General features: G+C 39.0%; 1 protein-coding gene across 1 annotated transcript in view; it reads right to left on the minus strand.

Annotated features, from left to right (window-relative positions):
- Positions 1 to 25,504, minus strand: part of KCNJ2 (potassium inwardly rectifying channel subfamily J member 2) — a 404,418-nt gene that overhangs the window by 347,193 nt on the left and 31,721 nt on the right. The window contains exon 2 of the transcript XR_016389076.1: positions 1 to 25,504. This exon is cut by the window's left edge and continues 52,465 nt beyond it; it is cut by the window's right edge and continues 25,702 nt beyond it. The gene's annotated coding sequence lies outside the window, so the exon portion shown is untranslated.

Genomic DNA, 25,504 nt, shown 5'->3' on the forward strand with positions numbered 1-25,504 from the left:
GTGCCTTTGGGCTTGGCTGGGAGTGTCTTGCTATGCCCTTCTAATGTGTGGACTCAAATCTACTGAATGTCCATGATGTTCAACAAATCTCTTTCTCTAGTTGGTAGGAAATTAAAGGTTTCGCAGCCCTGTTCAAGCTCTAATCATTGCTTACCTCAGCTCCACAGAAACCTTTCCTTGCTCAGTAGTTGTTCTTAGCCCAGGTTCCCGGAGCATCAGCTCATACGTGTACAACTTAGTATTCTTCAAATACTCAATAGGATCCTAGGCAGATTTCAGGAGCTCCTTCCCGGCACAGTTCTTTCCCACTATTGCTCTGCCCCACAAATTCCCGCTGGGCATCAGTAGCCCTGCACTCCATCTCTCTCTGCAACTCAGCCAGACCCCTGTTTTCTGATGGAGCGTCTCCTTCCTGCACTGCGGTGCAGAAAAATGTCTCTAGACCGAAAGGTGGAGCACCCAAGGCTCTCACCTCATCCACCTCCTTCTCTCAGGCATCTCTCATGCACCACATGAGCCAACATCTAGAAACAGCTATTTCATATATTTTGCCAGGTTTTATGGTTGTTTCTAGTGGGAGGATTAATGCAGTGCAGTCACTCCATCATGGCCAGAAGCTGGACTCTCTCCTTTGTTTTTTCATTCTCAGTTTCTGTTGTCAGTTTTATAATTCCACCCTCTTCTTAAAAGTTCTTCAGGGTGTTACCTTTGGCCTTCTCATTTGATTCATTCTCTAGGCTGACCTCAACTGCTCTGTGGCTTCAATTATGAATATACTAAGGACACCTTAAATCTACATCTTCTTCCCAAGCTTCTCTTTCCTATGATTCTGAGTATGATAGCCAATTGTCTCTTGGACTTTACCAATCAGTATCTTCAAGTCAATGTCCAAAACTGAATTCATCATCTCTTTCCACAATGGCCCTTCTTCCTGTTTCCCTTATTGCAATGATCAGAGTTACGTCACCCACTGGACACGCAAACCAGAGATCCGGGGTTTATCCCAGCCTCCTACTTCTTTCTGAGTCCTGACATCTAGTCGGTTAACAAGCCTCACGCATTCTACTTCTTGAATATTTCTCAAAACCACATCCTTGTTTCCTTAAAAAACTAAAAATAGAACTACCATATGACCCAGCAATCTCACTCCTGGGCATATACCCAGAGAAAGCCATAATTCGAAAACATAAATGCACCCCAATGTTCACGGCAGCACTATTTACAATAGCCAAGACATGAAAGCAGCCTAAATGTCCATCAACAGAGGAATGGATAAAGAAGATGTGGTACATATATGCGAAGGAATATTACTCAGCCATAAAAAAGAACAAAATAATGCCATTGGCAGCAACATGGATGGACCTAGAAATTGTCATACTGAGTGAAGTAAGTCAGACACAGAAAGACAAATGTCATATATCACTTATATGTGGAATCTAAAAAGAAGGGTACAAATGAATTTATTTACAAAACAGAAGTAGAGTCACAGATGTAGAAAACAAACTTATGGTTACCAGGGGATAAGTGGGAGGAGGGATAAATTGGGAGATTGGGATTGACATATACACACTACACTATATAAAATAGATAAGTAATGAGGACCTACGGTATAGCACAGGGAACTCTTCTCAATACTCTGTAATGGCTTGTATGGGAAAAGAATCTAAAAAAAAGTGGATATATGTATATGTATAATGGAATCACTTTGCTGTATACCTGAAACTAACACAACATTGGAAATCAACTCTACTCCAATAAAAATTCAAAAACCCCCCACCATCTTTCTCTCTATCCTCAGTACGCTACGCAGATACTCCTAATTTCTCCCATACGTCACTGCAGAATTCTCCTAAGAACTCTTATAGAGCATTTACTATATGCCAGGCACTATATTACTGTATAGGTAAGTACTATTATTATTACAGATGAAAAAAAAAAACTGGATCAAAGAGAGAATTTCTTCAAGGGTTGCACTGTTATTACTCGGAAGAGTTAGAATTTAGATCTAGGATTTAGATTCTATCCTCCAGAATCTTTGGTCTTAACCACGAGTCTATACTGCTTCTCAAACTGACGTTTCTACCTCTGTGTCACAAATCTATAAGAAACTCACACTGACTTTTGTTAAGTGTGAATTTGATCATTTCTTTCCTCTACTTAAAATCTTTCAGTATATTTTCATCTTCAAGGTAAAATCTGAACACTAAATTCTCTGTGTACTCTATTCAACCAAGAACAAGAAAGTCCTCCCTTCCTATCCATTTTTCTTTGATATAGTTAAGCTCTTTTCATTATAAAGTCACTGCTTACGTGTCCACTTTTGGGGAAATATTTCTTCACACCTTTTCTCTTACCCACGTCTAGGTTTCAAACTCAGGCTTCGTGTTCCCTTAAGAGGTAAGTTTATTGACATCTTACTATTTATCATTCTGTTCCCAGTGTTAGCACATTGGGAACAGTATTTGACACATTCTAAGTGTCCACTAAATACTTGAATGAATGACTGAATGAATACAAAAATGTGTAAACCCAGGTGCATTCATCCTAGCTCAAACCTCTATGAAGCCTTGATGTTACCACTAATTGAAGTGCTAGAAACAGTGAATAGAGATTCCTTTCCATGAGAACAATCAATCACCCTCAGATGAATTGCTTTTAGATTTCAAAATGCCAGCCTCTTGACCTTCGGGATATTTGAATGACATTATATCATTAATTCTTCGCAGAGAAGCATTTGTAGTGACAGAATACTTAAGAGTAAACAATTAGGTTTTCTAGTAGCAAATCATCTTTAAAAATGGAGGAGGAGATGACAAGAGGTCATGGTGATTTCTCCTCATATACAGAAAGGTTTGGGAAGCAACCACCAAAGTATTTCTAGTAACAGGTACATTGTCCATCTATATCTGTCTAAAAAATGCTAAAACCCTGGTGTACAATTCTAAGTCATGGTCTGAAATCCAGCCTTAGGTAAAATTTAAGTCAGTATGGTTTACACAACTTGCTACTTCTCCCGCCCCTACTTTTTCCTGCTTCTTTACCACTTTGACCCTGGAAGTATAGCATTTCCATTCTCTGTCCATATCCATGTCATCTAGAAAAGCTCAGGAATTCATCTGGCCAAAGAATTTGTAAATTTAAAGTTTTTAATTAAAAAAAAAAGTGTTTCTCTAGGAGATGAAATAGGATTCAGGTCTGTAACTTCTATTTAGACATAATGTTCCTACAAGGGAAATTCAGCCAGTGGGTAACAAAAAAATAAATTTTCCTCTGCTTACCTCTGCTCACACATTACTTTGTTTGTTTTGAACATGAGAGAATAAATATATGTGCTAGGAAATTGCCCTGATGAATCCTTTTTTTTTCACAGTGATATCCATTCCCAACAATTTCTTACCGTTTATAACAATTTGTTATTGATACTAAACTTGGGATCTCCAGGCTGTGACACCAACTGTCTAGGGAAGGTAAATGGATTTGGTTTCTGAAATCCTGTAGTTCAGTGCGACGTATTGACAAAGCTGGTTTCTCCTGAAAATCGTGGTGATCTCTGCTCTATCTCCACTCACTAGACATAAAGGAGTCTTTGCTAACATCTTGTCTCTTGTCCTCTTCTATGCATTGGCTTTTACTGTTGCCCATGTTTTTTGGACTTGTTGAAATATAAAATCAGAGAGAGCAAAGGTCAACACTCATGAGAGAGGCTTCAAACAATTATTTCTCTGAAAAAAAAAAGAAAAAAGGTTGGGCTGGTAGCAAATCAAGACAAATGGCTCTAAGTTCAATCAGCATCCGACACTGCATCCGTCTCTTTATTTCTTTCTTTTTTTCCCCCAAACAAAGCTGGGTTTTTTTTTAACCAGTTTATTTATTTATTTATTTTTGGCTGCGCTGGGTCTTCGTTGCTGCGTGCGGGCTTTCTCTAGCTGCAGTGAGCGGGGGCTCTTCTTCGTTGGGGTGCGCGGGCTTCTCATGGCAGTGGCTTCTCTTGTTGTGGAGCATGGGCTCTAGGCACACGGGCTCAGTAGTTGTGGCACGCAGGCTCCGTAGTTGTGGCGCACGGGCTTAGTTGCTCCGCGGCATGTGGGATCTGCCGGGACCAGGGCTCGAACCCCTGCCCCCTGCATTGGCAGGCGGATTCTTAACCACTGCACCACCAGGGAAGCCCAGCATCCATCTCTTTCTACATTTCTTAATGAAAGTCAAGTGGGAGATACAAAGTCATATTGCCGTGATTTCTCGTATAAGCTCGATTGAATCCAACCTTCGTATCTTCTCTCTGTCTCTGGTGCTCACTCTGTCTCCTGTACACACACGCACACACCCACTAGGCACTGTCTCCTTCTCTTTCCCTCCACAATATGCAGTTTCAGTGTTCGGCAGTGTGCTGGACTTTTGTACATTTCCCTCCTCTCTTAAGCATGTGTGTGATAATGAGATGATCACAGATATGAAACTTTAAATCATCATCACAAACCTTGTCCAGCACTGTAGAACCAAGAGTGACCCTTTACTACCCCTCTGTGTTATGGTTCCATAAACACAACTTGTATTGATTGTAAAGATGTTATCGCTGCCTTTGGAGTAAAAATATGTTATGGCCTTTTGGGTTTATAGAGAGAACCTAAGGAGTCAATACAAGTGTGTGAAAATATGCTCTTGTTTCGGACACTGGGCAGGCAGTTATTCCACAAGATGAGTAGGTATGTCTCCTGTGATAGTTTGAGTATACTGATTATCTCAGAGAATATACTTACTAGCTTTAGTAAAGAGACAGTGGTTATAGCAAAGGAATTTCACCCTTTATTGCCCTACTAAAGGGCTTCTCCTGGCACAGTGGAAGCTGGCTTCATCCATAGCAAATTGCTCAGGACTGTCTCTTATCTGTTCCAAAGAGAAAGAATTGGCTTTTACCTACTGCCCTTTTTTTTTTCAGTGCATTCACATTTTATTTTCAGAGCTACTGTGAGCGATTCGGAGCTACTTTGGGTCAGCAATTCTAAAACCAAACAAATGCAAATTCCATAATTTATATGTACAATATTATAATTAATGGTGTGTGTGTATTTGTCAAATGCGGGAGTTTTTGCGCAGGATCAGATGTGCCCCACGTATATATATACATGTTTGGGGCTGAAATTCAGAAGACAAGAGTCCTAGTGGCGGCCCTGTTACTTTATTTGTGTGACTCTGAGAAAATTCCTTAAATTTCATTTAATGCAATGTCTTTTCTGTAAAGTGAAGGGGTTGGACTCCTACTTCCCTTCCAGTTCCCAAGTTCTTTTATACATAGCCCTTCAGACTTTGTCAAAAGTTGTGATATGTTTATGGCACAGGTAAGGCCTGTATCATATAATCTAAACATAGACTGTCTTAAGTCATACTCAGTTATGTTGTATTAAATCCTTAAAAGCCAAGTTTATCTAGATTCACCTTCCTCTTTCTATTTGAACCCGTAATTATAGGATTCTAATGCTGTGGAGTCAACTTACTCCCAGCCCTCATTTTGGTCACAAGGTGTAATGTAATCCTCTCAAACTGTGGAGTACTAAAAATCACACGAAGCCTGAAAAATGCCAAAACAAACATGTTTTTAACAGATTCAGGGAAAGCAGAACGAAATGGTGTTTTCCCCAGGAAACCGTCCGCACTCTCCAAAGCCAGTTACAGCAGCTTTGTTCGGGCCTGGCCTTTTGACGATCAAATGGAACCACTTGGCTCAAAGGAGAATTCTGAAGTCGCTGGAGAAGAGGCTGGGAGGAAGTTCTCCTTGCTGAGGTGGAGGCTAAAGCAGTGCCAAGATTTCAATAATTTTCCCCTTCAGTCTCTGAAGTGATGTTTCCTAGTCCACTGGGCTGATTTATAGTCTGTTGTTTTAACAACCACACCTCTCCTCCCAAGGGTCAAGTGCCTGGTTGGAAGAGAATACCGACATAATTTATTTTATTCCGTGGTTCACTCCTGAGTCAAGCTGGTGAATGAGCTAGAAGTGATTTGGTGCCTAAAGATCCATGAGTGTTTATATATGGGATATTATTCACACAGTGGACAAACTTCAGCCAGAAGATCATTTTGCATTATGTTTGTGTGGGTGTAGAGCGTGTAACTTTCGTCTAGATATTTGCAGTACAGAATTTTTAAAGAATTTATTTGGAAAATTATTGTGTAAGAAGACACACTTGAAAAGAAGCCTAAAGATAAAACATAATCATTAAAAATAATCAACAGTGAGCCCCTAGTTCTGCACGTGCCTTATTTATTCCATGGGTAATTCAGAGCACATTTATAAATGCTACTTTGCCTTCTGTCAGTTTCCCTGGCCACGGGAGGCCACTTCTTCCTTGCCTGCCTTTCCCACCCAGCCGCCCCATCCCAATATACAGCTGGTATATGCTTAGTGAATGAAATTCATTTTAACATTAACATAAGTTGGAAGGGAAATCGAGTATCCAAAAATGTATGCTTTGCAGGCATGAACAACTTTTGAATTGTCTTCTGTTCGTCATTTTCTCCATCAACGTTCCTCTCCACTTATACAGGTAAATAAAAATCAGTGTAGATAAGGGTGTGTGTCTGTGCCAGTGTGCGCGTGAAGACGGATCACACTGTTCAGGAATTCAGTACTGGAAAAGTACACATTTAATCCTAAGCATTTAAAACAATATATGAAGAAAGGACAGGGGAAATCACTCCTCCAAGGGAATTTTTCCTCTTTTCCCAACTGTTCCACATAAAAGGTGCCCCAGGGCTTCCCTGGTGGCGCAGTGGTTGAGAGTCCGCCTGCCGATGCAGGGGACACGGGTTCGTGCCGCAGTCCGGGAAGATCCCACGTGCCGCGGAGCGGCTGGGCCCGTGAGCCATGGCCGCTGAGCCTGCGTGTCCGGAGCCTGTGCTCCGCAACGGGAGAGGCCATAACAGTGAGAGGCCCGCGTACTGCAAAAAAAAAAAAAAAAAAAGGTGCCCCAAAGATACAGTTGAATAAATGACTGAATGGGTGAATGATTGAATGAATGAATTCCGTAGCAGCTGAACAGTATGCCTACCTACAAGACTTTTGCTACAGAAACTAATACCCAGAAGTGAGATCTGTGAGACGAGTTTGTAGGCAACTGGATTTGTTCTTGCTGCTTAGGATATGGAAACTAAGCAAAGGAAACCAACCTGTTTTTTATAATTAATTTTTATTGGAGTATAGTTGCTTTCCAATATTGCGTTAGTTTCTACTACCCAGCAAAGTGAGTCAGCTATACGTATACATATATCCCCTCTGTTCTGGAAGGAAACAAACCTATTAAGTTTCCTCCCATTAACTGAAGGGAGGAAGGTGATGAATTGTGAAGCTTTCTTCGAACACATGCAAAAATCTGATAGAAGTGGGAAATTGAAGAACACAGACTTACGCTAAATACAATATACTTATTCCAATATAGTCAAGTAACACTGCAAATCTAATTAAACCCCCAGCGCATGGAGCCTTAGGTTAAGAGACAAAGGTGCGTGTGCACACCAGACTCACCCGGAGTCTGTGTTTCCTCTGATTCTTCCATATCCCTATCAAGGCATCACTCAGCCCTGAGTTGAGCAACTAAACCACCTGAGAGCCTGCAGTGTCTAATCTTATAATTCTAGAACACTGATGGTGAAATTCTCAGAAAATATGTATTGACACTCTGATTGAGACATGATTTTGAGCTCAGCTGCCTGTGGTTCTGCTTTTGTTTTGTTTCGTTTTGTTTTCTTCTGCCTACTCCTCCGCAGTGTCAGCTATATAAATCAATACGCGTTGTACTTGCCAAATGGGAAGTTACCAAGAAAGAAGCTGGCCTTCCCGTTTGTTGCGGGTTGCCCCATTCAGGATCAGCCAGCCCAGGCAGGATTTGTCCTGACCGGCTTGCAGAATTACCGGTATCCCTCTCCTTCCTGCATCCCTTAGTATTTCCACTCCCAGGAAGGAAATAACCACACTCTTTGCAAAAGATTAAGATGCTCATTTTACTATGTAAAATATGTCTCAATGTCACAATCATTGTTGAAATAGAAGTATAAAATGAGAAGAATCATTTCCTCTTTGTTTCATGAGTTGAACTTTTGATGTTCTTGGCCAAGGAGGGGGAAGGGTTTGCAGAAAAAGAAAACGCCTTTCAAGGTAGGATATATATATGTACAATCGATATTACTCAGCCATAAAAAGGAATGAAATAATGCCATTTGCCATTTAAGGCAACATGGATGGACTTAGAGATTATCATACTAAGTGAAGTAAACCAGACAGAGAAAGACAAATATATGATATCGCTTATATGTGGAATCTAAAAAAGAAATGATACAAATGAACTCATATACAAAAGAGAAATAGACCCACAGGCATAGAAAACAAACTTATGGTCACCAAAGGGGAAAGGGGGGCAGGGATAAATTAGGAGTTTGGGATTAACATATACACACTGCTATATCTAAAATAGATAACCAACAAGGACCCACTGCATAGCACAGGGAACCATAGTCAATATTGTGTCATAACCTATAATGGAAAAGAATCTGAAAAAGAATATATATATATAGGTATATAGTTTTATATACCTATATATATATATATATAGGTATATAAAACTGAGTCACTTTGCTGTATACCCAAAACTAACACAACATGGTAAATCAACTATACTTCAATAACAAAATACAAAGGATATAAAAAACAAAACAAAACATAAAATAAGCAAAAAGAAGAAAACTGCTTTTAGTAGAGGTTACTGGAGGCAGGCTTGTTTTACTTCAATTCTGTTTATTTTACTTTTCTCTCTTTTCAATTCTGGGAAGGAAATAAGCAATTGTTGTCTTAAAGATTAAATGTCATGATGTTTTAATGCCATTGGTTTCTGATAAATAACTTGTTGCTGAGGACGGAGGTTGCTGGAAGACTCTCCCAGAATCAATTCCATATAAGCCCAGAACTGGTTGAGCAGAGCCCCAGCCTTGATGTGGGTTGGATCATTTTTTTGTCTGAGGCTAAACTGCCTTCTTAGTTCCTTTAAAACAAAAAAATACTGATTTAAGGAGACTGATGCTGTGTCATCACTCCTCAAGTGCTTAAAATAAATAGTTAAAATTCAGGCAGTGTGGTGAGGGGTACCTGTGCTGACATTGTATAAAAGAAGAAGCTGGATACAGCTTGTGTATTTGTATGAAAATGAGACCAAGGGTGCTCCAAAATTGAACCCAACTGAATTGCCCATAGCCCTGTTTGGATAACTAAATAATAGATGATTTCTGTTATTGCTTTTGTCACATACTTTATATTCCTAATACGTAGAGTATGTTTTGGAAGCTCCCTTTGGATGCAGGCAATAAAGAGCTCTTTATCTTGTTGCTGATTTTCAGATGCTACAATTTCAGGGAGAGGAAGAATGGTATGTCCATGCATGGTGTATACAATGTATAAGACAGTATGGAAGATGAACTTCAAAATCACTCAAGGGAAATGACCCTATTTTTCCACATTGATCCATGTATAATCACAGCTGACCTCCTCAAGTAATGCCATGATCAAGTGCTAATTTTGTAGTGAAATATGATGCCACCAACCTCAATGGCAGAATGGCCACAAAAAATAAACTAATCCCTGATTAAAGACTAACGTTAGGAGACAAATTCTTACCATCCAGCCTGGTCTAACTTTACCCAATGGGGCTTTTGTAGAGGGATATAGGTGATTAAACTTTAAGCACTTTGGAACTTTATACGAAAATAAGCAAAGACTGAGTGAAAGCATGTTAATGGCTCAAAAGAAATTTTCTTCACATTTGAAAAAAACAAAACACTATCTACAAACCTGTCTTAAGTGGTAGAGTTTTATGTGAGGAGGTGAATAATATAATAATATAATTCCAGATCTTACATATTTATTCCCTGGCTTAAAAACATATGCATAAAAATCATTCATTATAATAAGCATATTAATTAAATATATATTAGATAATTAAATAATTATAGTTGCTTGACCAGATAGTCAGAAGAACAGACTGTTTCCTTTTCTTCCTGGAAAATTATGTGCCTTTATTCTTTGTGATTTTAAGAAATTGGAAAAAAATGGAAAAAAAAATGTCAGATTCAGTGTGAGCCAGGTAGATGTACTCCAGTTGCGTTTGGATTAGTTATCATTGGCTGCTACTGGTTTAAAAAGTCCGGCCTTCAAAAGCACTAGCAAGAGAGCAGCTCGTGTAATCTAGTTTAGATTTAGGGAAAAGTAGGAAGCCAGTGGGTTTCAGAAATATAGGAGTCTAATGATTTTGCCAAGGCTGAGCTTAAATTATGTAAGATTGTCATCAGAGTCAATGCTAACAGAAATTCGAAAACCACTAGTTTAGTCCCATGAAATTTTTCTATGGTTGATTAAATGAGACCCAATTAGCAACTGAGGTTGGGTGTCATAGTTACAAATATATCTTGACTTGGCTTTATACATTGTATTGAATACTTGAGTTCTTGCTACGTTGTTCAGGTACATGAGTTCGGAAACGGCCAGAAGAGAGAGAGACAGAGAGAGGGAGAAAGAAACACACAATAGCCCCGCACACCGAGGATATTCACAGAGGGCATATGATAACCAATGCTGGTTTAGGAAAGTGTTGATAAATGTGTGCCCTGTTTGGTGAACCACAGAAGAGAACAAACAGTAACACTGTGTTATGTAAACTACAATGACTTCAACAAGCAGGTCTAGACAATTCAGGGACAGGGTCCTCAGATTTTGGGTCTTATTGAATAACTGTGATTGGCACTCAAGGATTCAGTAGGAATGCTGCTACACGTTGTTGTGTGATACAAATGAACTTGTTTACAAAACAGAAACGGACTCACAGACGCAGAAAATAAACTAACAGTTGTCAAAGGGGGAAGGAGCGGGGTAGGGATAAAGTAGGAGTTTGGGATTAACATATACACACTATTATATATAAAATAGATAAGCAACAAGGACCTACTGTATAGCACAGGGCACTATAGTCAATCTCTTGTGATAGCCTATAATGGAAAAGGATCAGAAAAAGAATATGTGTGTGTGTGTGTGTGTGTATAGAATTGAATCACTTTGTCGTACATCTGAAACTAATGCAGTATTGTAAATCAACGATACTTCAGTTAAAAAAAAGAGTTACTGTGGATTGAATGAGATGCGTAAAGCACTGAGCACTGTGCACTCAACGTGCAGCTATTATGACTCTTGCTCCCAAGATTCCTGGGATGGAATGTGGCTTGTTTAAAAAAAAGAAGTGAGAGGAAAGGTCTAGTCCTGGGGAATGGAAAAAAATGAAATTTTAGTTCCTTATGACTCACTGACCACCAGGGAGCCATTTACAACTTATCTGTATGTTAGCAATGAGAAGTATGTCTGTCCTCTCCCCCCAACAAATTGCTGTTAGGATAAGCTGATGCAAAAGGAAAAACTCTGTCCCTCTGGGTAGAGAGTTTTTACTCTATTTAAGATAAATCTGAGTAAGCAGATCTGTTTAACAGTCTACTTTACCATTTAAAATGCCAGCTGTAAACATAAACATGTAGTCCCAAATAAAAGCGTTTACTGTGTGGGCATTACCCTCATCATTTTTAACGTCATTCATATAATGTGTTAGGGGTTATCAGTACTGTCATTTACTTGCGAACCCAGGGGAAATCTGACTGACTTAGCTTAAGTTTATTTGGTGTTGTTATTCATCCTTCACTTATTTATTTACTTTTTGACTCTGCTTGGTTAAAAAACATGAGTGATTACAACCAAGAAAAGTCCATGAGTTTGTGGGAACAGGTAGAGCATTGGAATTATTTGCAAAGTGAGTGCTGAGGGGGCCAGCTGATTTAAAAAGGAGAGGCAGGCTTTTGAGCTGTCTCAAGGCCTGCATTTGCATAACAAACAAGCCCTGAGTTTTACACTCCTCTGGGTTTTTGTGGAAAGGGGGTACTGAAGTAATTTCTTATCCTTCACTCCCTTTCCCACCCCTGACTCTAAGCACTGTGAAATGAAGCATGCGTTGTACAGATGATCGTGTCTTCTTGAGATTCCTGTCCTGAAGAAAAGGGCCTCAGTCAAAGGCCTTTAGGGGAAATAGGAAGACTGAGATCAACAATGCAATTTTCTGTGAAACTTGAATATTCTTGGTGAATTGACGTCTTTTCAGGCCCAAAGCATTTCTGTATCATCCATATAATTTTACTAGGAAAAAGAAGAGCTGGAGAAGATTTTCTCAGGAAATATCAAGACATCAGTATGAACGGAAAGAGTCTAAACCAGAACATATTCATGTAAGGATGTGGTGCATCACACCTACAGAGCATCTCCCCAGATACAATGAAACTCTTATTTGGGATGAAGATGAGTCCGCGCTGGTTTGGCAGTGGCCTCTATGCAGGAATCCATGCTAACTTCAATAAATCCTTCACAAAATAATTACAGAAGACCCAGGCGATTTGATTTGTTGTTATCAATTTGGAACTTTGATCTCTATTTTTATGAAATGCTGTTCAATAACATATTACCACAGTCATCCTTTCTACTCAAGCTGAGGGTTAAATATTTTCTAAAGGATATTTTAAAGGCAAGTAGAAAATCTATGATGGGAAATTACAAAGGTAGACACCTCTGTCATAGGAACTCGTGAACGGCACTGCCCTTAGATTTGGGTGAGATCAGCCAGCCCCTGTGCCAAGGTCATACTTTAGAAGATGCCATTCTGTCCCTGGTCTGTATGTATCCCTCTCCATGGAGCAAGGAGTAAGGAAGAGGATAGGCTCCCTAGTAACTATGCTTCCCTTCTAGGCTATATTCTGAGTATCCAGAACCATGGAATTTCCTGCCCAAGATAGGCTTGGCCTGCTTCCAGACCAGTCCTCATGAGGTCATCCCCCAGACGTATAATCCTAGGTCCGAGGAGTAGACAAAGGTAGCTATTTGCCCAAGCAGAAGATGTTGGGGAGTGCGGAAGGATCTTAGACCTCATAGGTGGGTACCTACATATACACCTGGAAGCCCCTCCATGGCTCAGGTCAGAAGCAGGAGTAGTTAGAGATGGGGGTACAGGCTTTGGACCAGGTCCTGGGGACTGGTGTTTTCTCACTCTCAAATGCCAGTGAGAAACTCCAAAGATTCTGAAAATTCTAAATTCAAACTCAGCTCTCCAAGTCATAAAGCAGCTGTATTTGTCAAGAGAGTAGAATACAAAATGCCTTATTGAATGGTTTTTTAGCGCAGTTTATGATTTAAATAGTTAGACATATGGTACATGGCTCTTGATTTTAACTCTTACCCTGGATCCCACAAATGTTAGGAAACTGCTTTCTTCTTATCTGTATTTGTCTTTGATCCAAGGGAGTGGCTGGTGCATTCAGAGGGATGCTAGACCAACCTGAAGGCTTAGAGGGGCTGGAATCGGCCAAATGCCCACATTTCACGAAGACTAGTGGTCCCTATCTATATCTCCCAAATAAAATACAAGAGAAAGGATAGCTTGGCTTCTAGGTACTGGGGCAGCCATATTGTCTAGTCCTGTGTCTCCAACTCAGTGTCTATAGATAATAAGAATACCTATTGATGGTAGGAATTCAAAACAAATTTACATATTCCAATGGTATTTTTTTCATCTCATTCCTGAAAACCAGAGATTGATTTTGTGTTAGTATAGCCTTCTCTAATCTAGCGCCAAAATTCACGAGAGCTAGCGTCTATTGCAGGTGTGGCTGAAAGTGTCTTAAAGAATTTGGGGGATGTTTTCTCTGATTTTGAACATCATTTGTAAACATTTCAAAGTGCTCTTTATCTTTGAGGTTATTCATTAACATACCTTTCTCCTATAAGAGTCCTGAAATCCGCATGTGTGATGATAATTATTCTTGATGTCACCTTATGAAATGAAGCAATGGAGTCCAGAGACATGTTATAACAGTACTGATTGATGGTTTCTCCATTGGTTTCTCTTCTCTCATCCTCCTGTTTGCTCTGGCAGAGAACTATTTAACGGGCCAGCTCAATTCCCTGGGAGTGATTTTAGTTTGCTAGGGAAAGGAGTAGCCCGTGAACCTGCCTGCGTGTCTATTAATATGTTCAAAACACAGGCTCTCCATCCTTGCTTTGTATCGCGGTGTCAATGCACAGTACATTCCAGATGGATGTCGCGCATGAGACATGTGACCTGCCCCGCTTTTGCGCAGCCCCTTAGAGCAGTCAGCGTTCATTTTGCAGCATAAAGAACAGAATCAATACTAGCACTGGAAATAGTCCCGTCACGTTGCTTGCGCTGGATTGAGCAGATAATCTGGTTGTTGATGAAATCACAACTCATGCGTGTCCTGCCTCATCTAACTCCAAGATTCAAAGACAGAGTGATGTAAGTAACTTTCCAGCAACAGAAATAATAACGCGAACACCTCAGGTTCATTTCTTGCCTCGTGGAACGAAATGTGAATTGTGTGCTTGTTGATTTGTCAGAAGTGGGATTATTCTCTTCTCCCTTGCCAAAGCTAAGAGAAGTTCTTATCTCGAGTCTTCTGTTTGCCCCCCAAAGACAGCTGAGTTTGGATAAATACAGGTTCTGCCAAAATTCAGTCCCATCTGTGAGATGAGTTGGAAAATTCTTAGAAGTCCTATTAAGGAGCATGATTGAAATACCTCAGGGCTTTTAAAAAAACATAAGCAGAGTATAGATTAATGTATTCTACTCCTTTTCTGTCTCAATGAGACTAACTTTCAGCTCTATAAGGAAAGTATGTGCTTGTCTTCTGTGTCTGAAACTTTGTAAATATTTCAATAAATCATTTAATTTTCAGCCAAGTCAGTAGAAGCTGATCGTCTATACCAGGTGTTGGCAAACATTTTCCTTAAAGGGTCAGATAGTGTTTTAGGTTTAGGGGGCCTCATATGTTCTCTGTCACAACAATTCTACTCTGTAATAGTAGCGCAAAAGCAGCATGGATGGTATGTAAACAAATAAATATGGCAGTGTTTCCATAAAATGTTATTTACAAATACAGGCTGTTTGGCCGGCAGACCATAGTTTACAGATCCGTGATCTATACATACATAAAATTGGAAGGATAAATACTTCGGGGTCCTTGACAATCTCACCCTCATAAATTTGATCAAAAGTTTTTTAGAATAGTATCCTGAGATATAGATCATGCTCAACAATGGCCACTTAAGAAAATTTCTCTTAAGGAAACAAACATGTTTTCCAATGGATTACATCTAAAATACATAGTCCATAAGGATATTTTTGGATAGTCTTTTTTTTCTATCAAATGTTCATTCTAATGAATGTGTACCCAATTCTAGGCTCTGTGCTAAGAACTTTCCAAGCTTTGTGATAAAGCCAAACAGAGTACCATGGAGTGGGTTTACTAGTGAATGGTATACCCTGACAGCAGGAGGTGAGTGCCCCACTGAACATCTGTGATTGGTTTGACTCTTTTATCTCTTTCCAAAAGAACTCCATCTGAAAATGGACAAAGTCTGGTGCAAATAAAATGCCCTGTTTTATTACATCACTGTATCTATCTATTTCATAACATAGTGCAAAGGAGAAGTTAAAGACAAAGTGAAATTTCCACTCCAGATATTTACTGTCATAAAAAGAATCTTTTACTCAACTATTCATCCAAAAAGATGGAAGGAAGGAAGGAAGGAGGGAAGGGGGGTGTCAGGGGTGAGGAAGGAAGGAGGAAGAAGGAAGGAAGAAAGGAAGGAATGAAGGAAGGAAGGAAGGAAGGGACAGAGGGAGGGTGGGGGAGGGAGGGGGAGGGGAAAGGAAGGAAGAAAGATGAAAAACCTATCAGCAAAATCTATCTTGTTGTAAATTTATTTCTCTCCTGAGTGTGTTTTTGGACATAAAAGTGTGTTTGGGGAGATAAAGAGGGTTTAGATAAGTAGCTCTTCATACATAAACCATTTTTTAGAAAGTTGTATTACAAAAGAAAAAGTATTGGTGTAGTGGACTAGAGTTATTTGCAACCAAATGCCACAGTGGAACAACCTTTTCACATATGATATTAGTATCATCAATGCCATGTGATTCATGGTAATGGGGTTATTACATGGAGCAACACAGGAGTGATACTGGTGTAAAGAAGATATTTTATTTAAAAAAAAACACTGTGCAGCTCTGAGGTTAGAACACACTGTTCAAAAATATTGAGACAGTAACTGAGCACACGTTATTCAAGGGTTTAATACATCAGAAGAACACTGCTAATTGCTGAAAGGTGAACTTAACTGAACAACTATAAAAATTTCCCTGTGAATCATATGTTTATTTAGAACAATTGTCATCTGAAATGACTTGTGATCTCCAGGATTGAAGAGACCTGTGTGTCATTCCAGACTACAAGTATTTGCTGAAGAAACACAAAGAGCTTTTCATATAGAAATTTGTTTTATCCCTTTTTGAACTTGAAAGGGAGAACATCAATAGGAAATTCCATTTCCTTTCTTAGGTACCTACGAACGAATGGGCTTCTTTAGCTTTGGATAAAATAGCTTTGCTAAAGAAATTCTAGTTGAGAATAATTGGAGGTCAAAGAACATTTGAGTGCTGTGTGCTTAAGAAATGGAGAAGTTCTGCAGTTTCAAAGGAAGTTTGATAATGAAGAAGGTTGGACAGGTAACCAGTTGGCAATGGCCTTGGCTTCAAAGCAAGATCGTGAATCTGGGTGAATTATGCTGTCACTTCTGGAGCAAAACTTAAATCCGTGTAATTCAGAACAAGGGTGCTTATCACATTAAAAATGTTTTCAAATTATTTCTTATGTCTCTCAGGCTTTTTACATATAACTACATATCTTCCAAGTAAATATCTTCCAATATGAGAGAGAGATCCATCTTTACCCAAAGGAATATTTTGATCTAACTCACCATGTCAAATCTCAACATGTCTTATAAATCTGAGAACTGTATCTCAGTTTAGGTTCTAACTTTTTAAAAAAATCAGTCCTTTATGTATATTGGGAACTCAGCTGTCATTCTTCATAATTTATAGATTTTAATATATCCTCTAAAGTAAATTTGAACCTTACACAGGTAAAATATTTACTATGTTATTAGTCATTTACCATAATTAATGAATGAATTTATTTATGTCAAGTCAATAGGAAAGTTTGGGAGCTGAGTAAGCTATTTTACCCTTTTGCAATTACTGAAATAATGTTGCACTTTAAGTGTCTTCTTCATTGTGGAAATTTAGATGTGCTGAGAGAGAGAGAGAGAGAATGCAGTGGCCAGGCCAAAGCTCTTTATTTTTTTCCTCAAATGGACTCTGAAATATCCACAAATACTCCTGTTCCTTTTCTCATCTGAACTTTAAAGATTGACCTTGCAGAGGTGGAGAATCAAAGACACCATCAGGAATCAAGGCAGAACGTGGAGGGTGTCTGGGTGATATACACACACTTAAAAGGAACATCTTACAATAGGACAAAATAAAAGAGCTTTCTGGCAGGCATTTCTATTTTAAAATAATGCCTCACAGCACCATATGATGAAAGATCTTCAGAGCACATAATGTTAGTCATAATGGAAACTGCTTTAATTGAATGGCATGGAAAAAGGCCTGGGGGCTGCCAGGGAAGAGCCAGGGAATCACATGCTATCAGAATGGCCTCACTGTCAACTTATCTAAAATCGAGGGCTCCCAGCCGACTTTAGCTCTCATGAACTACCTTTGGAAACACATTCAGGAATTAGCATAAATCATCTTATGGAAATAGAAATGTGCCACCCATAAAAATAATCAAAGGGGTTTTTGATCACGTTTCTTTTAATAGTCAGCTCCTTGGGAGGGCAGGGGGGATTGAAAACAAATCCGTGCAAAAGAAACACATACAAATTTATCTTGGAGAAGAGATGCTACTGTAAAATAGTTCCAATAGAGTGGTGAGATTTTTCAGAATTTTAAATTGGCAGTTGTCTGAGATTCAGGAGTTTAAATACTTTTCTTTTTTTTTCTTTTTTTTTTTTTTTTTACTTTTAATGATTAATTCGAATTATTCTTGTCCTATTTCTGCAGGTTCTGAGAACCTGTTTAGAAAGAACTTTGTCCTAACAATTGTGAGGAGCTACACATTCAAGCAATGATTTCCACTCGGAAATTTTATGCTCCAGTAAAAAAAAAAAAGAAGTAGAGGAAATATACCATTTAATACACACACACACACACACACACACACACACAGCCACAGCCATACACACCCTAGAACACAGACAAAAGAAAATACAGAGCATTCCAATAGATATTTTTGAAGAGAAGTATATTATGCGTGTTGAGAAGCTACTAGATCCTTGGGAAACTTGACATTACATAGCATTTATTACATTTATTATTTTAATAATGAAATGTCGCCACTTAGCGACTCACGTCGCCACTTAGCAACTCATGTCGCCAGCAAACTCTTCTGAGAGCCCTATAGGTTGGGTCGCGAGGACGTTTAAAGCAGAGGCTTTGTCCACAGAGTTGCTTCCCACCTCTGGTCCTTGGACTTCCTTATTTCAAATGAACAGAATGGAGGAGCATCAAAGATGGGCAGCCTGCTCTACATCATCACTATGACAAGAAAGACTTGTAAAGAGGCAGCTCGGAAGACAAGCAAAGGTTCCCTGTATCAAGTCTGCAACAATGAGGGCATCTTCCAAAGGCTACCAATTTTTTTTTAAGTTCTTTTGTTTTAGATTAATTTTATATTGGAGTAGAGTTGATTTACAATGTTGTGTTAGTTTCTGCTGTACAGCAAAGTGATTCAATTATACACATACATATATCTGTCCTTTTCCAGATTCTTTTCCCATATACGTCATTACAGAGTATTGAGTAGAGCTCCCTGTGCTATACCATAGGTCCTTATTAGTTACCTATTCTATATATAGTAGTGTGTGTATGTTAATCCCAATCTCGCAATTTACACCTCCCTCCCTTCTCCCTCGGTAAGTGTAAGTTTGTTTTCTACATCTGTGCAAAGTCTACTGATTTTTAAGCTGTGCTCCATGTACCAGGAGTGGGAAGCAGGCTCTGAAACGAGTGTGTGTGTGTGTGTGTGTGTGTATGTGTGTGTATGGGGAGGGAGGATTCATGATAATTATGAAGACATTTGAAGAAGGCTTCTAAAGTTACCAACCCAGAAATTGTGACCTTTGTGCTTTATTGGTCATAAAATATGAAACCAATGAAGTCTAACCCAACAGTTCAACATCTGTTTGAATCCCACTGCATTCTTATTATCACAATGGCTTTCAGCATTTGCTGAAGAGATTACTAAATATTTATACAGATGATTCAAAGGCTAATTCAGTAATAGATGATTCACTACCCTTCAGCATAGCAAAGTACTTATGAGTTTAGTCTCTAGAGTGAGATACTCCCCTGTAGTGCAGTTTATCTCTACATTCAAGCTGATCACGTGTGAGACATGGACTAACTTTTAATATCACGATTTCCCTATCTGTAAAGTGGGGGTAACAAAAATAGCTAGTTCATGACATTATTGTAAGGATTAAATGTGATAATGCATGTAATGTACTTGACAAAGATCGATACAGGTTAACCATTATTTTTTATGTTGTTTATAATACCAACATGATCATCTTTATTACCATTCAATGCAAACAACTAGTTTTATTCATATCTGACTGCAAATAAATCTCCTTATATTGAGATCTGGTTCCTTGAGTTTTCTTTCATTAATTCTAATTTAGCCCCTCATGGCAGGCAGAAAAAAGGAAAGAAAGAAAGGAAAGTTACCCTTTATAGAAACAATATTTCCAGGTGTTCTGAAGTGTTTAAAAATTAATTATAGAAGGTGGCAAGGGCCTAAAAGAGTAAATCATTGTAAACCCTAGTAAACCCTAGTAAACCCATTGTAAACCCTAGTCATTGTTATCCTATCCATAGAAGTGGGTTTTTCCATCTATTTGTGTGTGAGTTTTGTGTGTGAGTTTAATTCAAATTATTAAAATTATTTGCCATGAAAGTTTAACAAGAACTTATGCAAGCATTTTGTTTTCTGTTTGTTTGTTTGCGGGGAGGTTAGTGTTAGAGGTTAGAGCTCTCAAGATGGAAAGGCCTTGAAATGCATATGCAAATGGGTAGTGAGGATGAATCACGTGAATAAGTTGATTGACAGATTTGTGAATGTGTTTAAATTAAAGATGGGTAGCAAAGTTCCTGTGTAATTTATTGGTTCAGTTCAGTGGTCAAGAACATTCCAAGAATGAAGTGGAGGAAGTTTAGAGAAACTTTAATTTTTGTTACTTAAGGTGACAATTTTTTTTCCATGTCAAATGTTGTTTTAATTTATTACCATACGGAACATTTGAGAGATATGAAATAGGCAGTATTAATCTATCAGATTCCCATGTACAAGAGAAATTATATGATGTAACACTTCCTGAGTTCTTTTGTACTCAATAATTATTGCTCAGTTAAAAAGCAAAGTTTAAAATGGTATTTATAATATAATCTAATTTTGTTTAAAATTGTTATCAATAATAATATGGTAAGTATATATGTGTATGCATTAAAAATGAGAGGAGTATACCAAACTATTAGTTACAGCTGTCTTTGAAAAGGTACTTATAGAAGCCTTTTTAATCTGCTTTCTGTAATGTTTGAAGAGTATGTAGTGAATGTATTGCTTTTGAAATGATTACTTTTCTAATTAGAAGAAAAATACAAAGCTAAAACATGACATGCATGATCAGTCTATTTGTAGAGCGATGATTCTTCTTTTCATCTAACGAATTATTCATCAAAGGAACAGTAGCCTAAAGGCTGAAATATATCATTACCTATACCTATGGTCCAAACATATTACATAACCATTAGGCGATATATACTCACTAAAGGTAGCTGACCATGAAGTGGTGCTATTCCATCAGAAAAAAAAGAAAGGAAAAAACCTCAGAAGGTCGTGGGTTACGTGTAGCCTACACATTTCGGAACTTGTTCAACCATCTCAAAGCCAACTTGTCCAGGAAGGAAAAAGCCACGCTCAAGCCGTGGACTTTCAACTGCTGAGCTCTGCTCCAGGAAATATCCCGGGACAACCATAAGATATAGGAACACCTAGTCTCCGAGCAACTCGGGCTCCAGTTAGCGTGTAGCTTCGTAAAGCGTAATGAGACCCGGCCATCTCCTCCCCTCGGGGAGACACTAGGTGCAGGTGGGAGCATGCTGTTCTGGGTTTTGCACTGTGTGAATGAAGAGATCGCATGTGAGTCTGAGCGGCTGCCTGAATCAAGCACCGCAGTTCAAAGGAAACGTCTAGCTACTCCCCTCCATGGCTACATGGCTTCATGAACAACAAGGAGACTGATCCCCTACTAATGGCTTTGAAACGATTCCATCCGCCTGAAATCCTGCTGACACATGTGCCCTGTAGACAAGCATTCATCCGAAAGACACGGCATAGCCCTGGAGTTGGCAAGATCATCGACTCAGGAGCTGGACGGTCTAGGTTCAAATTCTGGCCTGTGTGTGACCTTGAGCAAGTTACTTAAACTCTGTGCATCTAAGTTTTCTCACCTGGTAAGTGGGAATAGTAATAGTACCTATGTCGTCTGTTGCTAGGAAGATTCAGTGAGTTAATATTTGTAAACACAAGAAAGCTTGGAATGTATAGTGTTTGTTAAATTCAAAATTACCTATCATAACTGTTTCAGGGATAGCTCTGGACCCTGAGAATTGGATTCGTTCCTCAGTTTTGAAGAAGTGCTAGCTTAAAAATTCAGATAAATTTCTATAGGGGGACAAATAAGGGAACAATGAATTCTACTCAAGGAAAAAAGGAAAATCATTTCCGCAGAGATAGCACTGGGATTCCCAGCATGAGTGAGAGACTGTCTGATCTAGAAAAGTAAAGGTGGGGCTTTCCAGTCAGAACAATAAACATATACTAACACATACAAACAACATATACATGCAGAGACCTGTGAAAATATCCACTAGGCATAAAAAAAACATAGAAAACTTTGGAGCATAGGCAGAATGAAAGAGACTGAAGCTGTTGATTTGATGATCCCTTCAGTGATAACTGTGGAAATTCATTCTGTGAGCAGTCATTGAAGGCATTCTTAAGTAGAAGGCAGAAGCAGATTTGTGTTAAAGAAAAATAAACCTGGCAGAACAGGAAGGAAAATGGATTAGTTGGCGTGGGATGGGAGGTGGGAAAAACATGGCGGAAGTTGTTCAGGTGAGCTGTGAAAAACATGGCGGAAGTTGTTCAGGTGAGCTGTGAAAAACATGGCGGAAGTTGTTCAGGTGAGCTGTGAAAAACATGGCGGAAGTTGTTCAGGTGAGCTGTGAAAGTCTCTACTAAGACAGAGACAGTGGGAGTGAATGAAGGGAAAAGTTTCTTGAGATAATCTGGAGGTGAAATTAATGAAATGGCGTGACCGATGGATGTTGAAATAGAGGGAAGAATCAAGGATAATATTCAATTTTCTGGTTTGGGCAGTTTGGAAAGGGAAGTTTCTACGAGGGAGCAGGACAGGAGGAGGATGGAGGGAGGCAAGAACTGACTTCACTTCAGATGTGGATCTGGAGTTGTCTAGACAGTCTTATCTAGCTGTTGAAAAGGAAGGTAGAAAGGTCATTTTAAACTCGAGGAAAAGGTCAAGTTAGGAAACACAGATTCAGGAGTCACCGTACATAGGGTTGACGGAAGCCCTAAAGATGAATGAAATTAACCAGGGGAAATGGATAGAATGATAAGAGAGATGAAAGAGCTTTGAGGAAAAATAACATTTAAGGAGACGGGCAAGAGAAGTGGCTAAAGAAAATGAAAAGAAAAGCTAGAGGTTGGCAGGAGAATCAGAATAAAGAAGGTTCCCGTTTGTTTATTTTTATTCACTCAATTCATTCATCCATCCCATAAATATTTATTGAGCACCTGTTATGTTCCAAGTCATGGGACTCCACGGAGGGGAGATACCACGTCAGGGAAACAGACCAACTTCTTACTATCATGGGGCTTTAAATCTATTGCAGAAGATGAGTTAAGACCATCACCAAAAAAAAAAAAAAAGTCATGTGAGCAGATGTGTATTTGCAAATTTAAAATTTTTCCTATGAAGGAACAATACCAGTCCTATGGACACACAGGTTGGGGATCAGAGGAGGTTTCCTGAGGAAGTGGAGATTGGATTGAGATGTGACTAGTAGTCAACCAGGTCAGGTTGCTGGGGTGATGCTACATGCCGGACAGGGTGGACAGTGTATGTGAAGCTCTAGACTCTTTCTTACGACTGCAAAGATACGCCAGAAAACGGGAAATAAGTATGGGATGTCCTTTACTTCTCATGCCCCCCTCCCGTTTCTGGGTTGTATGTAACTAGAGGTCTATATTGTAGTACATGACAGTACAGTCGATGCTAAGAAAAGGAAAATTCCTAATCAGATGGGTCATTATAAAGGACAGTGTCTAGGTTGTGTGCAGGTTATGTCCCCACCTCACAGAGTCAGTTCTGAAGGAAAGTCCTTGAAATCAGTATTCTTCGTTATAAAGCCCAGCACTGGAATCCTGTGTCTCTGGTTACTAACAGCCAAAGGGTAGCAGCCTTGCTTGGAGCAGCAACAGAGGCACTTATACGGAGAGGACACCAGGGTTCAGACTCTTGCCCAGTGTGGTGGCGGGAGATCACTGCCTCTGCCTGACGGCTTTGTCACACGGGTCTTCAGGAAGAGACAGCCATAGACTTTGCAAGCTGGGAGCACTTTGCACTCACGTGATGGTCAGGAGAAGCTTTCCAATAGATGTGCCCTTATGTGCCTCTTAAAATCAAGGTTCTTTTTCCATATCCCAAAGATTCTTTGTTTTGCAAGAGAAATGAATAAGCAAACTGCTCTTTGAAGTAGAATAAGTAAAAGTCCGAAACAGAGAATTAGAAAAATAAAATTAAGCAACCTGCTTTTTCAAGTGGAATAAATAAAAGTCTGGAGTACAGAATTAGAAAAATAAAATGACAGATGACATACAACATACATATGACAAAATTCCCGCTCCACAAACTCTAGCACGGTAATCATTGCAAGCCCTCTATGGATTTTAGGCTCATCTTGTCAATACCAGCCTTTGGAAAAAGTCTAAGGAGTCTTGTTTTGAAGAAGAATTCAAAGACTACAGAACAACAAACACTAAAGATCAAAAGTAACACAAATGAATACTATCTCAGTAAATGAAATGCTGAGTATGTAATTAACCCTTGCAGAGGTTGGCTAAGTTCATCTCTACAAACCACCTCAATCCTTTTCTACAGACGCTCAGATTTTCTATTAAAAGAGCAATTTGCCTTCAAGGTCATGTTCATACTTTGAGGTACCACTCTTAAAAAACTGTTACCGTACAGTTGATCCAGGTGAATGGAAACTAAACTTTTTGTGGTGAGCACGCTGTGGTTAGAACTAGAAATATTAATGTTCTACACATGAAACTTAGGTAATGTTACAAGTCAATGTTATCTCAATTAAAAATAAATTGTAAATAAAAGGCTGACTGTAGATTAACTAACGCCCTTTTCACCAGACAAAAAACACGTTTCACTGAGTAGCTGCAGCTCTTTTCAAAATTTACTCCATGTTTATAACTTCCCCTGGCTTTGCTCTATTACACTGTGCTATGTTTTTCTTCCTTGTTACAAACCATATATTACTATGGGCTCTTGTTGGTTGACTAGCAGCCCCCACCTCTGACAAATAATTTGGTATGCTGATTATGAAATTAAGGGCTTCCGACAGAAAGTAGACGTTAATTGCATTTCCCTGATGACATTCTAAGCCTTTGTATCCCTCTGATAATGTTAACTTGTTAGTTGTTACAAAGTACTGCAAATCCATAAAATTTCCATGCTGAACATAAAATAATTCATAGCTCCGTCACCCAGAGATGAGTACCGTAAACATTTTGGTATGGTGTTGAAAGAGTTTCCTATGCGCGCGCGTGCGTGCGCGCACGCACACACACACACACACACAGTGTTTGATACTGTAATTATAGCACTAACTCAGATCTGTGTTCTCTTTTTGCTTATTTGAAAAACTGTGAGGACATTTGAATTGTGTTTATACACCAAACTCTAGAGTCTAAGACTTGTGAAATCCTCTAAATATAGTTGTTTTGTAAGAGGCAATGAAGAGAGCTAGAATAGGTACCGAATTGTAGCTCTGCCCTATAAATCTTCTTGGAAGCCAAGCCCTATGGTTTTAAATAGTAAAAGAAGTCAAAGTACTAGATAAACTGCCGATACTGATGTTATCTAAGGAAGAACAATGACTTGGAAGATGGGGTATGAGTGCTGTATCTACACAGCCACATTTTGCAAAGTGAAAAATTCCTTGTTTTTTGTCTTAGCTGTGAAGACACAGTGTTTTCGTTGTATGTGATTTATTACAAAAATCTAATTCAGTCAATCCAGTTTTCAATGTGTAGATGCGCTAACGTCTTATTCTATTAACTACTGAAGAACTTATTTAAAATACCGTCA

This window comes from Delphinapterus leucas, chromosome 19, assembly GCF_059928025.1.
Source record: "Delphinapterus leucas isolate spDelLeu-1000000601 "Yukka" chromosome 19, BTC_Dleu_Yukka2, whole genome shotgun sequence".
Lineage (NCBI taxonomy): Eukaryota > Metazoa > Chordata > Mammalia > Artiodactyla > Monodontidae > Delphinapterus > Delphinapterus leucas.